The 19,565-nt window shown below is 49.4% G+C and overlaps 1 protein-coding gene across 2 annotated transcripts in view; it reads right to left on the bottom strand.

Annotated features, from left to right (window-relative positions):
* Nucleotides 1-19,565, bottom strand: part of LOC147732647 (uncharacterized) — a 583,719-nt gene that overhangs the window by 354,429 nt on the left and 209,725 nt on the right. The gene's annotated exons all lie outside the window — the stretch shown is intronic.

Here is a 19,565-nt window from a genome sequence, read left to right as displayed (position 1 = left end):
TGCATAATGAGCTGTGTGGAACATTAGTGTGGCTGTGACCACATATATCATATCATGCATTAGTGCTTGGTCGCACGCTTTTGGAGTTCTTTCATGGGTATAGCCATCCTTCTAGTGCAAACAAAGGCAAAGAGGCATGAGAGCCTGAATATATACCAAACCACTGTAATCAGAGTAATCTCCAGTAATACAAATGGTGCCTTGAGCATACATGGAATAAATCCGACTCAAAATGTATAGGTGGGACACAGTTGCTACCCTGACAGAGCAAGGGAGATCAAGCTTGCTTCATGTCATAGTCCACCCTTTAGCCTCACCATGAAATCCCAATTTTAGGTCACAGAGACCACTGCTGTTTCATACTCACATGAGGTGGCATAGTTGTGCCCTCCTAAAATTATCTTCTCAACATTTTCACACTTATTTTCAGTAAGAAATTGCATTTCATGGGGTAAAAACACAAAGGTCCTACTTTTAAGTTTTCTATTGTGGATCCCACGTGACTTTTATTGGTATGGGAACACACTTGGTAAACCCAAATACCTTTCAGCACACATTTCACCAGATTCAAGCTGGATGTGAAGCCTGCTAGAACAGAAGCTATGAGTGCAAATTTACTGCTAGCAACGTTTTCCATGTAGGCAGAGGTGTCACAGGATCTTCATGTGGTAAAATGTAGGAAAATATGTGAAGTGTAATAATTATAAAAAAAGATAATACATATTTTCATGTTAACTAAAAGTAAAAATAACTTTAAACAGTTATGATTAACCTAGAACAAAATAAATACAATGCACAAACGTACATTAACTCTACAAATGCAATGTTTAATACATAATTAAACAAATAAAGTATATCAATTTCATGAATAATTATTTAAAATATTTTTAAAAATCCCAACCTCACTGTCATTTTCATATTTAAATTAATATTTAGTGCATTTTATTATACCCCATTTGTTTAATGAATGTAATTAATTTAAATTTTTGTTTTAATGTTTAAAAGTTGAATTATATTTCGAAGAATTACATATTCATTTTTTCAAGAAAAAATTAAATAATTTTTAAGTTAAAAAAAAAATATATATATATATATATATATATATATGACAAAGAAAATCATCTTCAAGAAGGAGTCAGACAGCTTAATGATATCACATGCTACTGCACCTCCACCTATGCGGAGATAAAAAGTTCTAACATCGAATATGGAAAGTTACAGAATGACTGGAGAGAGAAGGGATTGATAGAATGGGAGGAGTATAATTTTCTTAGATGTGCCAACCAACGCATTCCCATACTATACCTCCTGCCTAAATTACACAAAAATGCTGTGGACCCCCCCGGTAGGCCTATTTTCTAGGCTATGGGCTCCCTATTAAAAAATACATCAAGCTTTATTGATTACTACCTGAGACCCTTTGTAATTGCTATACCAGCGTATCTCAAAGATACAACACACTTTCTAACTATCATTGATGGCATCCGATGGGAACCTGCTTTTACGCTTGTTACATTGGATGTAAGTAGCTTATACACCAGTATCCGACATGATTTCGGGATACAAGCTGTACAACACTACCTCAAGACAAGATCAATCTCTTTACACCTACACTCACAAATGTTGGTTGACATGATTCTCTTCTGTCTCAGGAATAATTTTTTTATTTTTTATGATGCGGTGTACAGACCGTCACAGGGCACGGCGATGGATACCTGCTTCGCCCCCAGTTATGCCAATCTATTTATGGGTTGGTGGGAGGAGCAGGTGTCCACGCAGTTGCCGGAGTTTGACAACCAAGTGGTCCTGTGGCTGCGGTACATTGATGATATTTTTATGATTTGGAGAGGGAATGTGGAAACAGCCAAAACCTTTGTTAGGAAACTCAATGATAACACTTGTAACTTGTTTTTTTCTGAGCAAATGAGTAAAACAAAAATCGAGTTTCTTGATGTTAAGGTCACAATACAGAACAACACAGTAACAACCAATTTGTTCCGTAAAAAAACTTCAGGGAACAGCATTCTGAGACCTAATAGTGCACATCCCCGAAACCTGGTAGATAGCATCCCCTATGGGGAGCTATCCGGGCGCAAAGAAATTGTAGCACAGAAGAAGCATTCAAAGATGAAAAAGATTTAATGTGCCAACATTTTAAGTAACGGGGGTACAGACAATCTACTATTGAAAAAGCCTGTGTTTGTGCAGATTTGGCTGTTAGAAATGACCTACTCCATCCTAATAAAGTAGATGAGACAGATGACACCATTAGATTTGTAACTACCTTTTCAGGACAGTCAAACAAGATTAAAAAGATATTCAGAAAACATTGGCATGTTTTAGCTACTGATGAACATCTTAGAAAACATATCAGTAGCAATCCACAAATCACGTTTAGGAAGTGCAAATCTCTTAGAGATGAGCTAAGTAAAAATCATGTTACCAACAGGCAAGGAACAAGGATAAGGCAGGCTTTAGATGTTGCAGAGATTGTAAGGCCTGTAAAAAGAGTGTGGATTGTGAGTTTTTGGAAATTCCAAATCTAGACAGAAAATTGGAAATACGTAAAATGTTAAATTGCAATACAATGTATTGGTTCCCGCAGCCCAGTTGGCCAAATACACTGGGCCTCCGCTGAATCGGGCCGGGCCACCTAGAAAGGGCAGAGAGCTGCCCCGGAACGCCAAAATAAGGACCCTTCCAGGTTTCGAAGTGTGAGGGGAGATGGCAGACCCCTGTGGCCTGCGCAGATGGGCATCAGAAGGGGCGATAGACAAAGCTTTTTGCTAGTGGCTCCGGAGGGACAGGGAAGCATGTCCTGCTCCGCCACCATCTTGGTCACGCCCCCGATGAGTGCTTTTTTTGGTGCTGTGGTTCTCCTGAGTGAGTGAGCCCCAGTAGATCATGTAGGTCGTGGTGGGTAGTGAGTTTTTTGTTGATGGCCTTCTCAATCATTTTCCCTGGGTAGAGTAGAAGGGAGATGGGCCGAAAGTTGCTCAATTGGTTTGAGTTGGGCCAACGGTTTCTTGATGAGGAGGTTTACCTCTGCATGCTTCCAGCCAGTCTTCAGATAAAATGAATATTGCAATGGAGGTACTGATGATGTGGGTTAGGGCAGTGCTGATAGAAGATGCTCCCAGGTTGCATGGATCTGTAGAGGCTCCTGAGTGGGTGGTCTGCATGTTCTTAGCTGTATCGTCTTTGTTTTGGGTTTTACAGTTGGTCAGTTTATTGTCTTGGTTGGTGATGGGCAGGTTGGCAGTGAGATTGCTTGTGTCAGTTTGGTGTGTGAATTTGCTGTAGAAGTTTGCAATTTTTGCTGTGGAAGAAGATTGATAGGTTGACGCTGAGTTCTTTGAAGGGGGTAATGTTGTTGATGGAGACTGCCTGTGTTGTGAAGTAATTTGCAATGAGAAGATTTCCTTGCTGCTATTGGAGCTTCCTTCGATGTGTCCTTCTACGTTTTTTTTTCTTGGGCTCTCTCAGTTCCTGGTGGTAACGCCTGAGTGCAGCCTTGTGGATAGTTCGGTCTGGGGTTTAATGGCTGGCTCTCTATGCGACATTGCCATCATTGACCATAGCTGAACAGGCCTATAGAGGGCCCTTAATACTCTCACTGTTATAACCTAGAGAATAAACTCCTGGTGAATCAGGCAAAGACCAAAACAATGGTGTTTGGCAAATACCCTTGTAAGAAACTTCCACAGTGGCAAATAGGAGTCCAGAAAATATCCACCTGTTCAAATTACAACCTGGGAGTCTGGTTCACTGAAAGGGCCAAACCAGGGGCACATCTCAAACATTCCAGAGCCAAGGTATCAGGAGTCATCCACAGCGTGAAACGCTTTAACCACCAGCTACACAGCCCAATATTAAGCGTCCTCCAAGCTAAGCCTGTAGCTGCCCAGAACTATGGCCACACTTCCTCGTGTTCTTATTCATGTCAGAAGTACTCCAGAAAAAATGATTTGCCTTTCACCTCATACAATTTTGATAAGTAGAGCTATGAGAATAACATACATTCCTTAGCAAAACTTCCGCCAACAACTGATGATGTTGTATTAGATTGCTGCAAAGTACTGGCTGATGTGGTCAAATCTGTCTTTCATCAGGAACATTTGCCAACAGTACCGACAAAAGAAACTCAGTGCCATTCACTGCAACCTGGAGATTGGATGATTATTACGAAATCTGTTCACAAGAGCTGCATTGAGATCAGATGCAAAGGGCCATATCAAGTTGTGCTTGTGATTAAAACTGCTGTAAAGTGGGCTGGAATCCCACAGTGGATCCATGCAGCTAACACGAGAAAAGTGAAGAGGGCAGAGGAAGAAGTGGTAACATCAACCACTCATTTGGAGAGTCAAGCTCAAGTTTGCAGTGTGGACCCAGAGGGGGAGAAGTGAGATGTGAGAGTCCTGGAATCCTAAAATTGAAAATGATGTTGGTGATACTGCAAAGAGTTAAGATCTTAGTAAGGATCCTAGTGAAGATACCAGTAGTCAGTTTCAGTTCAAGAATCCGAGTGAAGAACTATTGCAAGTCACAAGCATCAGCAAGAAACAGTCTCTAATCCAATATCTAATACAGTTCATGAAAACCTTCAGCTAAAAATTCTAGTCTCAAGAACCCCCAAGGAAAAGAAACAAACCACTGTGAGTCGAGATGCTGATCGTAGTACAAATTTGACTCTTCTTCACAAGAGGAAGTTGGATTGTGCTAGGGCAGGAGTATATAGGAGCATGTAAGGGGTAGCAAAGAGGGAAAAAGAAAGGGCCTTTCACCTCAACCACCTGAGGCAACAAGAAGAGGAGAAGGGCCTTGAAAGTTCTGGGAGCTGAGGTATTTCAGTGTCTGAAAGCAACACAAAGGGAAGTGGTCTACAACTTGTCATTTTTTTTAGGAATCCTCTTGGTACTTTCTAGGAACTAGCTTCAATACAGGAACTGCAAGAGAGAAAAACCAGCACGCAAGGTGTCCCAAACCAATTTTATAACCTGGAAATTGCTGTTTGGCACAGCTTGGCGTGGCAAGCTGCTTCAGAAGCGGCTCGGTATGCTTGTGTCCCCAGGGAGCGAGATTTGCCTGCTATGCCTTATGTAGTTTACTTCCCTCCACAAGCCTCTTGTTTGTAGAAGCCGGGAAACCAGACCTGGGTAGTGTATGGCTGTGATTAGTGGCAGTTACTGCGTGGTTCGTGCAAGCAGGTGGAAAGCGCCCTAGTTTAATGATTTGCTTTGACTTCTGCTTTGGCTGACTAATTCAGCTGAGGCAACCTATTTCAACTGTAACCCAAAACAATAAGTAGCTTTGAACTGAAGTAATCTCCAGCTCATTACAAAAGCTCACTGTTAGCTCTTTACTTTGCAAATTAGCAATACCTTTTTTTTTTAACTTTATTTTCCAGTTTTGACATGCAGGCGTTGGAAAAAAATGTGTACATTGCAGAATATAGCAGTAATAATAACAAAGCTCATGTAAAGCAAACCAAGTATTGCATGATTACATACGTCAATGGAAGTGAACGAAGCAGTATATAAGACATACAATTAAAACAGTCAATACAGTGGTTCAAGGTGGAAAGAGACAATGACTTCTCTAATGATCGGAACTATCCAGACAACAGCACGTAAATAGTGGCAACAATCTAAGTCAGATCTTTCATATAACACGCATCTGATAGCGAGCATCTAACCAACCCCCTCAGGTACCAAACCGCTTGCCACCTGTGAGCCCTGTACCGACTTGTGCCTGGCTATGTAATCCCTGTATGGGCCCCATATGTCCACTGGTCTTGACGAGTTAGGTATCAGAGTGGAGTACTCCTCGCAGTTCACATTGCAAAATGCCAAACTCCGGAGCCGGGCCTGTAGAGAGGGGGGCTCTCCTGCTACCCCACAACAGAGCAATCTCTCGTTTGGCCAACAGGAAGCCCTGGGCTGCCAGCTTTCTGACCTTCCGGGGGAAATTGATCACATAACCCAACAGTGCAATCTCAGGGGTGGGTAGTAACGGCATGGTTAGCATGTCTCCCAATGTTGTGTGGACGAGGGGCCAGTACTGGTGTATCTTAGGGCATGTCCAAGCTAGGTGGGCAAAATCGGCAAAAGGGGTCAGGCATTTCTGGCAGGGGTGGGGCCTGGTGTGGTCTATTCTATGGGAGTGTGCGGGAGTGTGGTACATTCTGCGACGAAATTTAAAGTGGAACAGTTTGTGTCTGATGTTCAACTAGACCTCCTTAGTGGCCCTGCAACACTGCTTCCATTGGTCGTCAGTTATAGGCTTACCCAGATCTACCTCCAAAGCCGCACGCACCTTGGCGTCAGACACAGGCCTGGACGCAACACACTGCTTGTATAGTTTCAAGACTAAATGCACACCAGTAGGACTCTGTATCAGCTGCGTTAGTGGTGGGGTCGGCTCGGGGGCCAGCGGGAATGAAGGGAAAGAGGCCTTAAGCTTGGAGCGTAAACGTGTCATAACAAAGGTGTCCATGAAGGTGTGTTCACTAAATCGGGTCTCCTCCGACAACGAAAAGGCATGACCCTCAGGGAACAGGTCTCCGATTGTGCGAATGTGGAATTTCTCCAGTGTGCGCTGGATCAGGCTTTCTTCCAATATTGGGAGCAGTGAAGGGTTAGGCAGAGGTAACTCCGAAGAATACAACAACTTGAGTCCCAGCACTCTGCATAGTCTTCCCATGCCCAACATGTGGTAGAGACAGTTTGAATATCTTGTGGATCCCGAGGGAATCCCGTAGGTAGGATAGTAGAAAGCTGGCGCAGGAGTACCAGGTCCGCCTACGGCTTTAAGTACAGAACGTGCGCGTCCAGGTGAAACCAGACATGTGCATAGCAACATTGTCCTATTAGGTAATATAAATAAAAATCGGGACCCCAAAACCGCTCCTCTCATACAGTAGGGTCAGGGTCTGCCAGCAGACCCGAGGTGTCCTGTCTCCCTACATGAGGCATATTAGTAGTGTACACAGAAATCGAGGTAAGACAACCATTTTAATTATGGCAACTCTCCCAGCTATTGACAGCGGCAATCGTAGCCTTTTTACGATCTGGGATTCAAGGGAGCTTATCACCTTGCCGTAGTTAAGTCTAATCATAGTAGTAGTATCGAGATGGACATAAACACCAAGATATTTAACCGAGTCACTGCACCACTCAAGCAGAAACGCAAAAGTCCAGGCAGTCATGCTAGCTGTTAGCGGGAAAATAACTGACTTATGCCAGTTGGTGCTGAGCCCAGAAAACTTGCTGAACCGAATAATTTCCAAAATCAGGGGTTCCAGATTGATATGGGGCATCCTAACATATAAGATAGTGTCATCCGCATACAGCGAAATTAAAAGGGGGCCAGTACGAAATTGGAGGCCACGGTGTAAGTGATTCTCCTGAAATTGGCTCACTAGAGGGTCCATGGCAAGAATAAAAAGCAGAGGGGACAAGGGACATCCCTGCCTCGTACCACGAGATAAAGTGAAAGAGTCGGGTAGAGTGCCGTTCAGGCGCAATCTAGCGGTTGGTCTGGTATACAGAAGAGCCACTGTAGAGACAAAGCATTCCGGCATACACATACGACGCATGACAGACAGGAAAAAAGGCCACTGGAGGGAGTTGAATACCTTTTCCACATCCAGGAGGACGGCGGCAGCCAGAGTGGCGGGGTCAATCCTGTGCAATACAGTGTATAAGGTCCTCAGATTGAGGGAAGTGGATCTATGTGGTACGAATCCAGACTGAGCTGGCGAAATGATCGATTCCATTAATAAAGACAATCGAATCGCTATTACCTTGGCTAATATTTTATAATCGAGGTTCAATATTGGCAACGGTCTGTAGGAGCTGCACAATTTAGGGTCTTTTCCTGGGTTGGGAAGGAGAATAATGACCGCTTCTCTGAATGTTGGGGGAATGAGGCCCACCTCTAGCACCTCCGCATAGACCTCTACCAACCACAGAACTAAAATGTCCTTATATGCTTTATAGAAATCGGCAGAAAAAACGGCAAGACCCGGAGCCGAAGAGCCCCGCAATGCATCAATGGCCCTACTATGCTATCTGGGGAAATGGGAACTGACAAAAAGTCTTGCATATAACGTTCTAATGGACCAGTGCGATTTCCGCCAAGTAGTCCCCTTGGGCTCGCAGATCTCCAGTGATTCTAGAAGTATATAACGATCTGTAATAGGAAAGAAAATAATCGCAGATATCCAGGGTTGAGTATAATGGGGCGTCATTCGTACCAGTAATTTCCGTGACGTAAGCGGAGACTCGTGGGGGGGGGGGGCAGAGTGTGCGCTAACAGTTTACCGGGCCTTTTGCCTTCACCATATCGCCGCGCCAAGTGCTGTTTATTGAGGAACAGTAACTCCCATTCCGCTGCCTCTCTAAACTCAAGCAGCAATGTCAGGCGCCTCGCCTCTCCAGCACTGGAGACCGCTGTAAGTAGCTCCTGGTGCAAAGCAGCGATATAATTCTCAATGCAATTCAAAGTGGAGCGGAGAGCTCGCAGGACCCCAGCGTGTTTAGCAATGCAGATTCCTCCAATATATGCCTTGAATCCTTCCCAGAGTACCTCCCATGGGTCCACAGACTCAGTGTTGATGTCAAAGTAATCCTCAATCGCCTGTCTGACTTCCTCATTAAAAACCTGATCCAACAGCGCGCTTCCGGGAAACCGCCATTGTCTTTCGTAGCCCCCCCGCCTGGAGATATTTAATTGGAGCACAACCGGGGAATGATCCGAGAGTGTGCGGGGAAGGGTAAGTATACCAACCAGCCAACTAGCCACCCCCAGGGAAACCAACCAATAATCTATCCTGGTCCAGGTGTTATGAAACCCCGAAAAGTGTGTGAATTCCGGAAGATGTGAATGCAGTTTGTGTTCAACGTCTATCAAAGAAAATTGCGTACATATGTCTTAGAGGGCTTGCCGAGCATGGGGTTTCGTGTCAGGGGAAGTGTAATTGCTGTCCCTGGCTGGATCGAACAACAAATTGAAATCACCCCTCATGATCAATAGCCCGGGATCAAGTGTCAGGAGCCGAACCTTGCAGCTCATGGAAAAAGGCTGAGGAGTCTATATTAGAGCCATAAACCCAGACCAATGAAATCTTGTGCCCCATCAATGAACCAGTGACGATCAGGGTACGGCCCTCAGCATCCAGCAAGGTCTTGTGTAGTGCAAAAGGGACTCGTTTATGTATGATGAGCGCCACCCCCCGAGCATACCGACTGTAACTGGAAAAAAATCTATGGGTACCCCAACGTGCCGTAACAGGAGTATGGTCAGAATCAGACAGATGCGTTTCCTGCATGAGCACAATATCAATGTTATGTCTTACAATATAGTTGAGGAATTGCCTACGCTTTCTAGTATTATTTAGTCCTCGTACATTGCATGACATCGAAGAAATCCCGGAAGGACCGGGCAGATTTCCTAGCTGAGCCATTGAAACATCTTCACTGCAAACACACCACAATGCATGCCTGTATCACGGCGTAACTTAGCAACTCAGAAAAACCATTGAAACTGTGCAAATAACCCCTCCCCCACCCACCACCCAGCCTCCTGAAAACCCCGAAGAGGCACACCCCAACATCACCAGCCACGTGCATGTGCAATGCAATCAGTAACATAACTGTAGGAGATAAAGAAGCACAATGCAAAGTTAAAACACTAAACAAAGACACTGCGGTATTCACCATAGGGCATGGCAATGCCACACCAGTCTGGCAATAGAAAATATAACATCATCACATAGAAGAAAAATGTACGTATGAATTAAGCATAGCAGAACACAGTAAAAAATGTAAGAAATCAGTTAACCAGTCTCGGGTTGGGAGAAGAGTTCGACGCTATTCTGTGAACTCCTCTGTGGCGTGGAGGCGGATTGCGGCACACCGTTTGCCCCAGCACGGTTCTTCTTATATTCCTGGCAAAACTCCTGTGCCTCCGTCGGAGTGTCAAACACACGAAATCTACCATCTACATCCACCTTTAATCTTGCCGGATACAGCATGCTGTATTTGAGACCCAGGTTCCATAAAGCTGCCTTGTCCCCTTGGTATTTACGCCTCGCTTCCTGAACCATGATGGTAAAATCAGGGAAAAAAGCCAGTTTGCTCCCCTGCCATTGGACGTCTCCCATGTCACGAGCGGAGCGGAGGGCGGCATCTCTGTCCCTGAAATTCATGAGCCTGGCAATGATGGGTCGTGGAGGAAGGCCCGGTCGAGGACGGGGGCCCAGCGACCTATGAGCGCGCTCAACCACGCAGCCCTGCGTGAATGTTTCGCTGCCGAACAGTTCTGCCAGTAGTTGCTCTACAAAGGTGTCCATTCGTCCAGTCGCGGTCGTCTCCGGAATTCCAATGATTCGGATGTTATTTCGGCGGCTGCGAGCCTCTAAATCTTCGTTCTTGATAGCTACGTCCTTGAGGATCTTCTCCATCCTATCTAGCGGCTTCAAGGAGGATGATGCACAGTCCTTGATGTCCAACACTCTCGCCTCCACGACATCCATCCTCCGAATATGTGCCTGAATTTTAGTTCTCATGTCTGCCAGTTTCTTGTCTAGGTCATCAAAGCGACCAGCCAACACCTTAAAGCCGGCTCTCATTTCGGCTAACATGGCCGTTGCCAGAGAGGCTGGGGCCTCAGCAGCCCTTGGGACCGTAGCACCATCAGCCTGACCGGTAGGGACATCTGACGCGGGGCCAGTGGCTTTATCAAATTGCAGCATTCTTTGTTTCTGGTCCTTTTACCCCATCCTGTAGGGAAAGGCAAGGGGCCGGACGATGAGTGAGCAGATCTGCCAAAACGATGAGCCCAAGGACGAAGAGGTTACCGCAGAGCACTTGGGAGTTTCCCTGCCAAAACGCGAAGTAGCAAGATCAACACGTGGCAGCCAATACCATGCGACACATGTGGTGACACCGGGCAGCAGATGCAGAAAAGAGATGCCTCCAGGATATGAGGAGGGGGAAGCCACACCTGACCAGTGTAAGGGGCAGGGCAAAGTACCAGGGCGACCTCAGGTCATCACAGCAGCTTGGTCTGAACGAACCACACAAAATAAGGTGGCATGGGGAATTGCGGCCAGCCCAGATCCCAGTGCACTAGCGGGCATCCAGATCCCAATGAGACGTGGGTAGCATCAGCCACCCGAAGGAAGGCCTGGTCTTCAATAATCGCCAAGAATCAGGGAGAAGCTGGGACCCAGGACAGCCGGTGGTCTCGATTTGGCAGCATCAGGAGAGGCACTGGCAACGTATTCCAGTTCGTAAATATATCACCCAGGGCAGGCCGCCATTCTTCTCTGGCCGGCGAGCGAGCAGGAGGGACGGAGTCAGTGTGCCCGACTAGGCCCAGCGCCGCCGCAGCTCCATGGTGGAGTGCCGGAGCCTCTCCGCTAGCCCACCCCCTCCCCCGCCAAAACCAGCACAACAGGCCCAGGCTCTGGACCACCCACAAGGCCGCAAAGCCCAGAGTGTGTGCCACAAGCAGGGGGGCCCGAACTGAGGCACGGCAGGGGGGGCGGGGGGAGGAGAGCCCGCAGCAAGGAGCGTGTGATGAGCGTAGGGCAGTGCCGGGCATTCGTCAGGGCAGAACTCACCGCCCCTGTAAAGACGATCTTCTCAGTCGGACTAGGCCGCAAGGCTGCGCCAGATCACCGCACCAGTCCGTGCCGCTCCAGTCCCGGGTCTCGTAGCACTTCGTGCCAGGCATCAAAATGATCCTCCCATACTCCGGGCACTGCTGGAAGGTGTCTGCTACAGGAAAGGTGTCTTACATCGAGCAATAAAGGAGAATTTAGGCCCGACCAGCGGAGCTTCAGGCAGATGTGGCCATCTTGTTCGCCTCTGTGGCCATGCCCCCGCCGATTAGCAATACTTAGCAAGGAGCAAGCAAGAAAGCAAGGACCAGCCAGCTCAACCAACAGAACAATAGAATAATGAGAGTCACCAGCCAGAATTTACAATCAAGAATCCAGACCAAGCGGGGGCATGGCCAACAACATGGCCGGATAGGACGTGTTCCACCACAGCTCCGGAGAGCTGATCATAATCCGACGATAAAACTGCCTCAAATGTCCCGTCTTTTGGACCTATAGCTATCGGAAGGTCCTGCCACAACTGGGGGCCAGAATCGGAGCGCCCTGTCCGACAGCAGTGGGTGAACATCGGCTGGACGGCGGCTGCCGCTCTGCCCGTGACTCAAGATGGCGGCTGAGGCTTCGCGGTTGTGGGACGTCCGGAAGCGGAGGTAGCCGGCGCGCTGCGCGAGCAGAGGGCACTTGGCAGAGGATGACGAGCGCCAGAAGAGTGGTGCTGGTGCCAAGCCCCTTGGCGGTGTCTGGATCCTAGAGGCGGGACGCAGGTCAGGGGCCCTGGCGGCCGAACCCGAGGAGACATCGCACCGCGCGACGTGTGGGAGGTCGGAGTCCGGTCCGGCACTGAGAGGAGCGGCCTGTGGCTGCGGGAGTGAGCGGCCCCAGGAGAACCCTGCATCAGACGGGCGCGAGGAGCGGATTTGACACTGTCACCAGGGGAAGTGGCGGCGCACCCCCCACCCCCCCGGGGGACCAAGCAGTACGGGCCACTCCAGCAGGCTACCGGCGTGAACAGCTAACGCCACCGGGACCTGCAAGTACCATCACAGCGGGGTGGAAGTCGGTGGGCGAGCCCTTCCTCCCCCTTCACCATCCCGGGGAGTGGACACCGCCGTAGCGGTGGGAGACAACCAAAAGAGGTCAGTGAGATCAGGCCTTGGCGGGATCGGCACCTAGGCGCGGCAGAGAGCTCTCCACCTTCCCCTCACCCGCCCCCCCGACGCACCAGTATGCTGGGGCATCCTCCTGTTCTGGAACGACGATGAGGCCCGCGATCAGAAGGGCCCGAGTTTGTTGGCCCACAGGCCGGGAGGCCGGGCACGTGGAGGCGACCCAGCCCAGGACACGCGGGCCGGGGGACAGTGCGTACGCCCTATCCTGAGGACCGGGAGTGAGTGGTGCCTCTCTGACCAACGGGGAGTGCCGTCCACCTATCCGCTCCCCATCCCCCCCCCACCGAAGTGGAAAGGCGGAGATTGCTGGCGGTACTGGACCCGGGAGCCGGGATGTCGGAAACAATCAGGATGGGCTAAAAGGACACCACCCCAGACCGCCACACCAGGGGCCGCTGGATCGTTACGCCACGGCCTAGGTTCTTGCAGAGACTATCCCCCCAGCCCCCCAGTCGGACACTGAGCGCCTAATGAGAGCAATATAAGCCTCCAGAGAGGATATACAGGAGTCACAGGCGGCCCTCAAAGTCAAGATTGGCGAGGTGGGCTCGGAGGTCACATTGCTGCGCTAAGACTTTCGCAACCTAACGGAACGGGTGACCACGACCGAGACGAGACTGGGCGAGGCAGAGGACTCCATCACCACCCTCAGGAGGGATATGGCGGAACTCCAGGCTATACATCGCCAGCTACAATGGAAAGTGGACGATGGGGAAAATAGGGCCAGCCGCAACAACCTCCGCTTTGTAGGATTTAGAGAAGAAATTGAGAGGGACAATATGGTGGCGTTCCTGCACTTTTGGATACAAAAAACCTTCTCAACGGCAGAGTTCTCCAACTGTTTCCTGATAGAACGGGTGCTGCTGGCTAAACCACTGGAGGAGGCGCTACCGCGGCCAGTTATAGCACGATTCCTGAACTTTGCGGATCGAGACGTGATCCTGAGGGAAGCAAGGAAACTGGGAGACATTAGAATGGAAAATGCCCACATAATGATATTCCTGGACTACAGCCAGGAAGTGCAAAAACAGAGACGCTCCTTTGATCTGGTGAAAGTAAAACTAGGGGAATTACATATCCAATACATGCTGCTCTTCCCAGCGAATTTGAAAGTGCTCTACAAAGACAAGACCCATTTTTTTACCCACCCGGAGGATGCGTGGCAGTAGCTGGAGGAGCGCCCGCCCCTCCGGAGAGTGGTAGACGGACACATCTGGAGCCAAGTGGGTTGTCGCAGTGGGGACTGCCAAAGACGCAGTGACAGAGAAGGTCAAGGGGAGGACGACGGGTCCAGACAACGCCATATCCTCAACACAATGCGACAAGGCAGAGGAGGAACTCGGCCTCCCTGGCCACAGGAGGCATGGCGGGGTCCAGATTTTGCTGTTTGGAGAGGAAGGCACGATCAGAAGGAGAGGATGACCCTTGGGGTCACTCCTCCGCAGACGACAAGCCAGGTGACCAGTCGCTACACCCGCTAGTAACAGCCATCCGCGAGATGGAGCAGGACACGGCCAAGCAGACAGAGGACTCCCAGGTTGATACGCAGGACTCGCACTCTTGAACTGGGACAGTTTGGTACGAGGTGTTTTCAGCTCAGAACCGGATAGCTCGCAAGTTATATTCACCCCACTATTTACTGTGCTTCCATATTACCAAGTAACACTTGTATGTAATATTGGTGGGGTGGTTGTTTTCTCTGTTTCATCTCTAGGTGGTTGTGAGGTGGTTTTTGTGGGGGGATATCAGGGGAGGGCAACAGACCTTCCTTCGCCAGACAGTCCTAGAGTCAGTTTTGGTGGCTGATGGGACTAGAAGGGGAGGGCGGTGGGGTGGGGGCGAGTTGGGAAGTTGCTTACGTTCTTTGGGGGAGGGGCGGGGGAGGCAGGAGGCAGGAGGAGGGAGGTTTGTTTTAGCATGTCATGATGAGCATACACACGCATGTCCTGATGACTCCCATTACAGGACACTGAATACTAATAGATCCCATTCCACGATAGGATGACAGGCAGCCCTGAGAGGGAAAGTAGGTCCCGAGGGGGTCTTAAGGTACTGACCTGGAAAGTAAACGGCCTGGGCTGTAAGATTAAGCGAGGTCTGGTCAACAATTATGTGAAGAGATCGGGGGCAGATGTAATACTCCTCCAGGAAACACACCTACAGGGTACCAAATGCGCCTTTCTGGCTAGGGGGCAGTATAAAGTCCTGGCACATGCAGGGTTTACGACAGGCTCCAGAGGGGTGGCAATCCTGATTAAAAAACATCCACCTATGAGAATAGCGCAGACCTGGACGGACCCACAGGGGACATATGTGGGGGTGAGGGGACAGTGGAGAAGGAGGGAGTACACGATTGTCTCAGCTTATGCCCCACCCAAACTACAGGCAGGTACACTTCGGGGAGTCACTGATATTATCCTTGCCACAGCAGACACGACTCAAATTCTAGGGGGTGACTTTATTGATGTGATGAACCCAGTGGTGGATAGGACGGGTGACCGTGACAGGCCACAAAGTATCACACCGCTAGCCAAATCAATGACTACTCTGGGCTTACTTGATGTCTGGAGATGGCTCCACCCGGAGACCAGGGCGTACTCCTTCTTTTCCAGAGCGCACAAAGTGTACTCTCACTTGGACTATATATTTATGACACGACAGACACTGCAGGTCTCGGACACTGCAGAGTTCTGCGCACAAGGCATATCAGATCACTCACCACTGTTGTTAGAGGTGGGAGGGGGGAAGAGGGTGGGGCCCGGGACACTCAGATGGTCGGCATGGGACCTACAAAATGCGGAGATTCTGAGAGGCCTACGAGCGGACGTGAAGGTGTACCTGGCGGAAAATGTAGGATCGGTGGATTCCCGGGTGGTCTCAAAACGGTACTCCGAGATAGGGCACAATGTAGACTTGCGGAAGATAGGAGAAAAATCCAGGTTGAGGTCCAGGAGATGGAAATTAAAATACGGGCGCTAGAGAGCGAGCACCAGGCTACCAGAGACCCGGGGACGCTTAGAGGTCTCTCCGATTTGCAAACCCAATACAAGCACCTGGTGACAGGCGAAGCTAAGACACAGGCCCTGGCGACTCTGCATCGCCTCTACGATGTGGGGGACAAATCCGGGAGGTTACTAGCGTGGCTGAGCCGGAAGGAGAGGGACGAACGATGGGTGGGAAAGGTGAAGGATGACCAGGGGGGATGGGCCCGAACAGATGTTAGAATTGCGGATACTTTCGCAGGGTTCTACGAAGCCTTCTATGACGCACAAGAGCTAAGGATGAGGGAGGACACACTGCAATACATGGCACACATCAACCTCCCGACGCTCGAGGAGATGGATCAACAGGACTTGGAGGCGGATATCAAGGAGGATGAAATTAGGGAGGCACTGACTAGGCTCCACGCGGTGAAGGCCCCGGGCTCTAATTTTTTCCGGCGGTATTCTTCAAAAAAACAGCGGATCTCCTGACCCGCCACCTACTAGGCCTCTTTGTGGATGCCGAGACAGAGGGGCAATTCTCATTGGACCTCCGACAAGCCACGATCATTCCAATTCACAAACAGGGTAAGCCACCTGATGACTGTTCGTCATACCGACCCATCTCCCTCCTAAATGTGGAGGCGAAGCTTTATGCAACGAGTCTGACTCTCCGCCTGCGACGGGTCATAACGGGACTGGTCCACCTCGACCAAACGGGGTTCCTCCCGGAAAGGGCGACCAGATACAACCTACGGCGGACCCATAACTGGTTAATGGAGGTATGTAACAGAACGGACTCCCATTGGTTCCTATCCCTGGACGCTGAAAAAGCGTTTTACGCTGTCCATTGGCCCTTTATGGAAGGTGTACTGGAGCGTCTTGGCTTTGGACAAAAATATAGACGTAAAATAAGTCTGCTCTATACTGACCCTAGAGCGAGAGTTTGGGTCAATGGGACACTATTGGGGGACTTCCCTATAAGACTGGGCACTAGACAGGGATGCCCCCTGTCTCCCCTGTTGTTTGCCCTGACTATTGAAGTGATGGCATGCGCAGTTAGACAGAATGCAGGGATTACCAGCTTCCGGATAGGTCAAGTGGACGACACTGATGAAAAACTGTCTCTGTACGCAGACGGCGTTCTTCTCTTTATCACACAGCCAGAGGTTACTATACCGGCGCTGTTTTCAGAGCTGGACCACTACGGTGCCAAGTCTAGCTACCGGATCAATTGGCATAAGTCGACGCTCTATGACCCCAAGGACGGGACGTATGGCCCACGCTGCCTGCGAGACTACAGACAACTAGAGAGGGATTTCCAAATCTAGGAATATTTATAATGACTGATGGTACTCTTTCCTATGAATGGAATATTAACCGAGTGCGACGCAACTTTATCGAGGACACAGCTAAATGGCAATTACTCCCTCTGACGCTGCTGGTCAGGACAGCGATGTTTAAAATGATTTCGCTCCCAAGATTCTTATATGCCTTCCAGAATGAATACTTCCCCATGCAGTGTAGGGTCTTCTGGGACGTCAATGCGGAACTGCGGTCTTTCCTATGGTTGGGAAAGCAACCCAGGGTAGCGCTATCGACCCTGCAGAGACACCAATATGATGGGGGATTTCCTTACCTGACCTAGAGGCCTACTACTGGGCGGAGCACCTGGCACCTGTTAATGAATGGATACACGCACCTGCCACACACCCCACCTATGCGCTAGAAAGGTACACCATCGGCACTCACACGTGTATGTACTATCTGTACGGAGGCAGGGGGCAGGCCAGACTGCTGCCGGCTACTAAAATTACGCTGGGGGCATGGAAAAGGGCAACTAAGACAATTGGGTGGGACCACAAACCAACTAAACAAACCCCGCTGTGGAAATGCGCCTGGCTGAAGGAACTTAGCAAATTGAGAGGGTTCCAGCGTTGGGATGCCATCGGCATCTCTACTCTGAGAGATGTGATAAAGAAGGGGGCGCTGCAATCCTTCCCCTCATTGCAACAGGAGTTTGGGCATCACCGCTCCCAATATTTTAAATATATGCAATTGCGTCATGCATGGAGGGCAGAGGGGGCATTGACGGAGGCACTCCCCGAATACGCTCCATTAGAAGGCCGCCTTTTGCAAGAACGGATCCCTGGGAAGGCAGTGTCCCTGACGTATAAAACGATAATGAATAATAGACCAGATAAACTTGGGGGCCTTAGGGCCACGTGGGAGCGGGAGGTGGGGGACGTGGATGAAGTAGATTGGGGTGTGGTTTTGATGCATCCTAGAGAGGTAGCGATTAAATCACGCCTCGGATTGCTCCAATTTAAGATACTCCATAGGCCCTATTTTGATAGAGTGCGCCTGCAAAAAATGGGGTGAGTGCTTGATCCCTGCTGTCTACGCTGTGGTCATGACAGGGGGGACTTCCTTCACATGATCTGGTTCTGTCCGAACATTCAAACATATTGGGGGGGGCTCATTTCAGACCTGGAAGAGGTGTTGGAAACGGCCATTCCGTTAGACTCAAAGTTGGTACTCCTGGGAATGACTAATGATGTAGACTTGGCCCGCCCATTGCTGATTTTCCTGGTGCTAGCCCTGGTGGTGGCCAAGAGAGACGTGTCCCGGAAGTGGGGGGCGCCTGACACACAGAAGTTGGAGGAGTGGAGGAGAGGAATGGATATATATATGGCGGCCGAAAGGGTCACATACAAAGCGAGGGGGTGCCCAAAGAAGTTTGGTAGGGTGTGGGGAAAATGGAGTCATTACCATGTATTGGATGGAGGGCTTTGAAGGGATGTGGAGGCATGAGCATATGGTCGACATTGATGGGATAGGGCCACAGGACCCAGAGCTACTAATGTTATGGACTTGAACAATAACTCTGGATGAACTATTGGAAATAAGAAACTGTGTCCTAGAACAAGGGATGGGAAGGGAGGGTGGGGGGTTGGGGATGTGGGAGTGTTGCTCGATACTGACATGCTTGTTGTTTGTTTTTATGCTGCAAAAAGGCAATAAAAATGTTTTTTTTTTTAAAAAGAATCCAGACCAATCAAACAACGGTTCTAGGTAAACCAGATGCCCTCATGATCCAAGTTAAAGCCTGGGCAAGATCAAGCCAACAAATAATTACAAGATGTAATATCATACCTGCAGCAGTACACAAGAGGAGTGAACAGTTGAGCCAGAGCAGCAAATGGTAGCGACTAAGTGCTCATTGAAAACGAGACTACAGCAGATTCCCCCATGACCAGCCAACCAAAATCAAATGGGCCCACCCTGCAGCCGAAAGTAGAGTTACAGTGCTCACAACTGTCACAAGAGTCTATGTGCCTGTACTCTGGCCCACATGCCCGGAGAAATCATTCTCGGAGCCAATCAGACAGAAGAACAACAGCGGGAAACTGACTGGAGGTATCATCAGGCCAACTCAGATTGCAGATGGGTGGTGGCCACGCAAGTGTCCAAGTTGGTCGCTTGCTATTGAAGCTCCATCGGCCAGCCATCTATATCCTGCATTATCCCCCATATTCCCTTCGATTATGACCCTCGCTAACCAGCGCTGCCTTTGCAAAACGATTCTGACTCAGAAGGACGGACTCAGATCCCTCCGGGAGCCGCCGTCATCAAGATAGAGCGACTGAAGGCTCGAAGCACAGAGAGGTGGAGCACGTCGTCCAAGCCTGGCTGCTGAGGACGAGTGAAGGGGTGAGATGGTGCCCGATACTGCAGGCGGTGGGTGGGGGCCCGTTGCTGAGCGCTGGCGCTGGGCGCGGGGTG

The sequence above is a fragment of the Lissotriton vulgaris genome, chromosome 2_1, assembly GCF_964263255.1.
Source record: "Lissotriton vulgaris chromosome 2_1, aLisVul1.2, whole genome shotgun sequence".
Classification (NCBI taxonomy): Eukaryota; Metazoa; Chordata; class Amphibia; order Caudata; family Salamandridae; genus Lissotriton; species Lissotriton vulgaris.
This window is presented reverse-complemented; position numbering and strand designations above follow the sequence as displayed.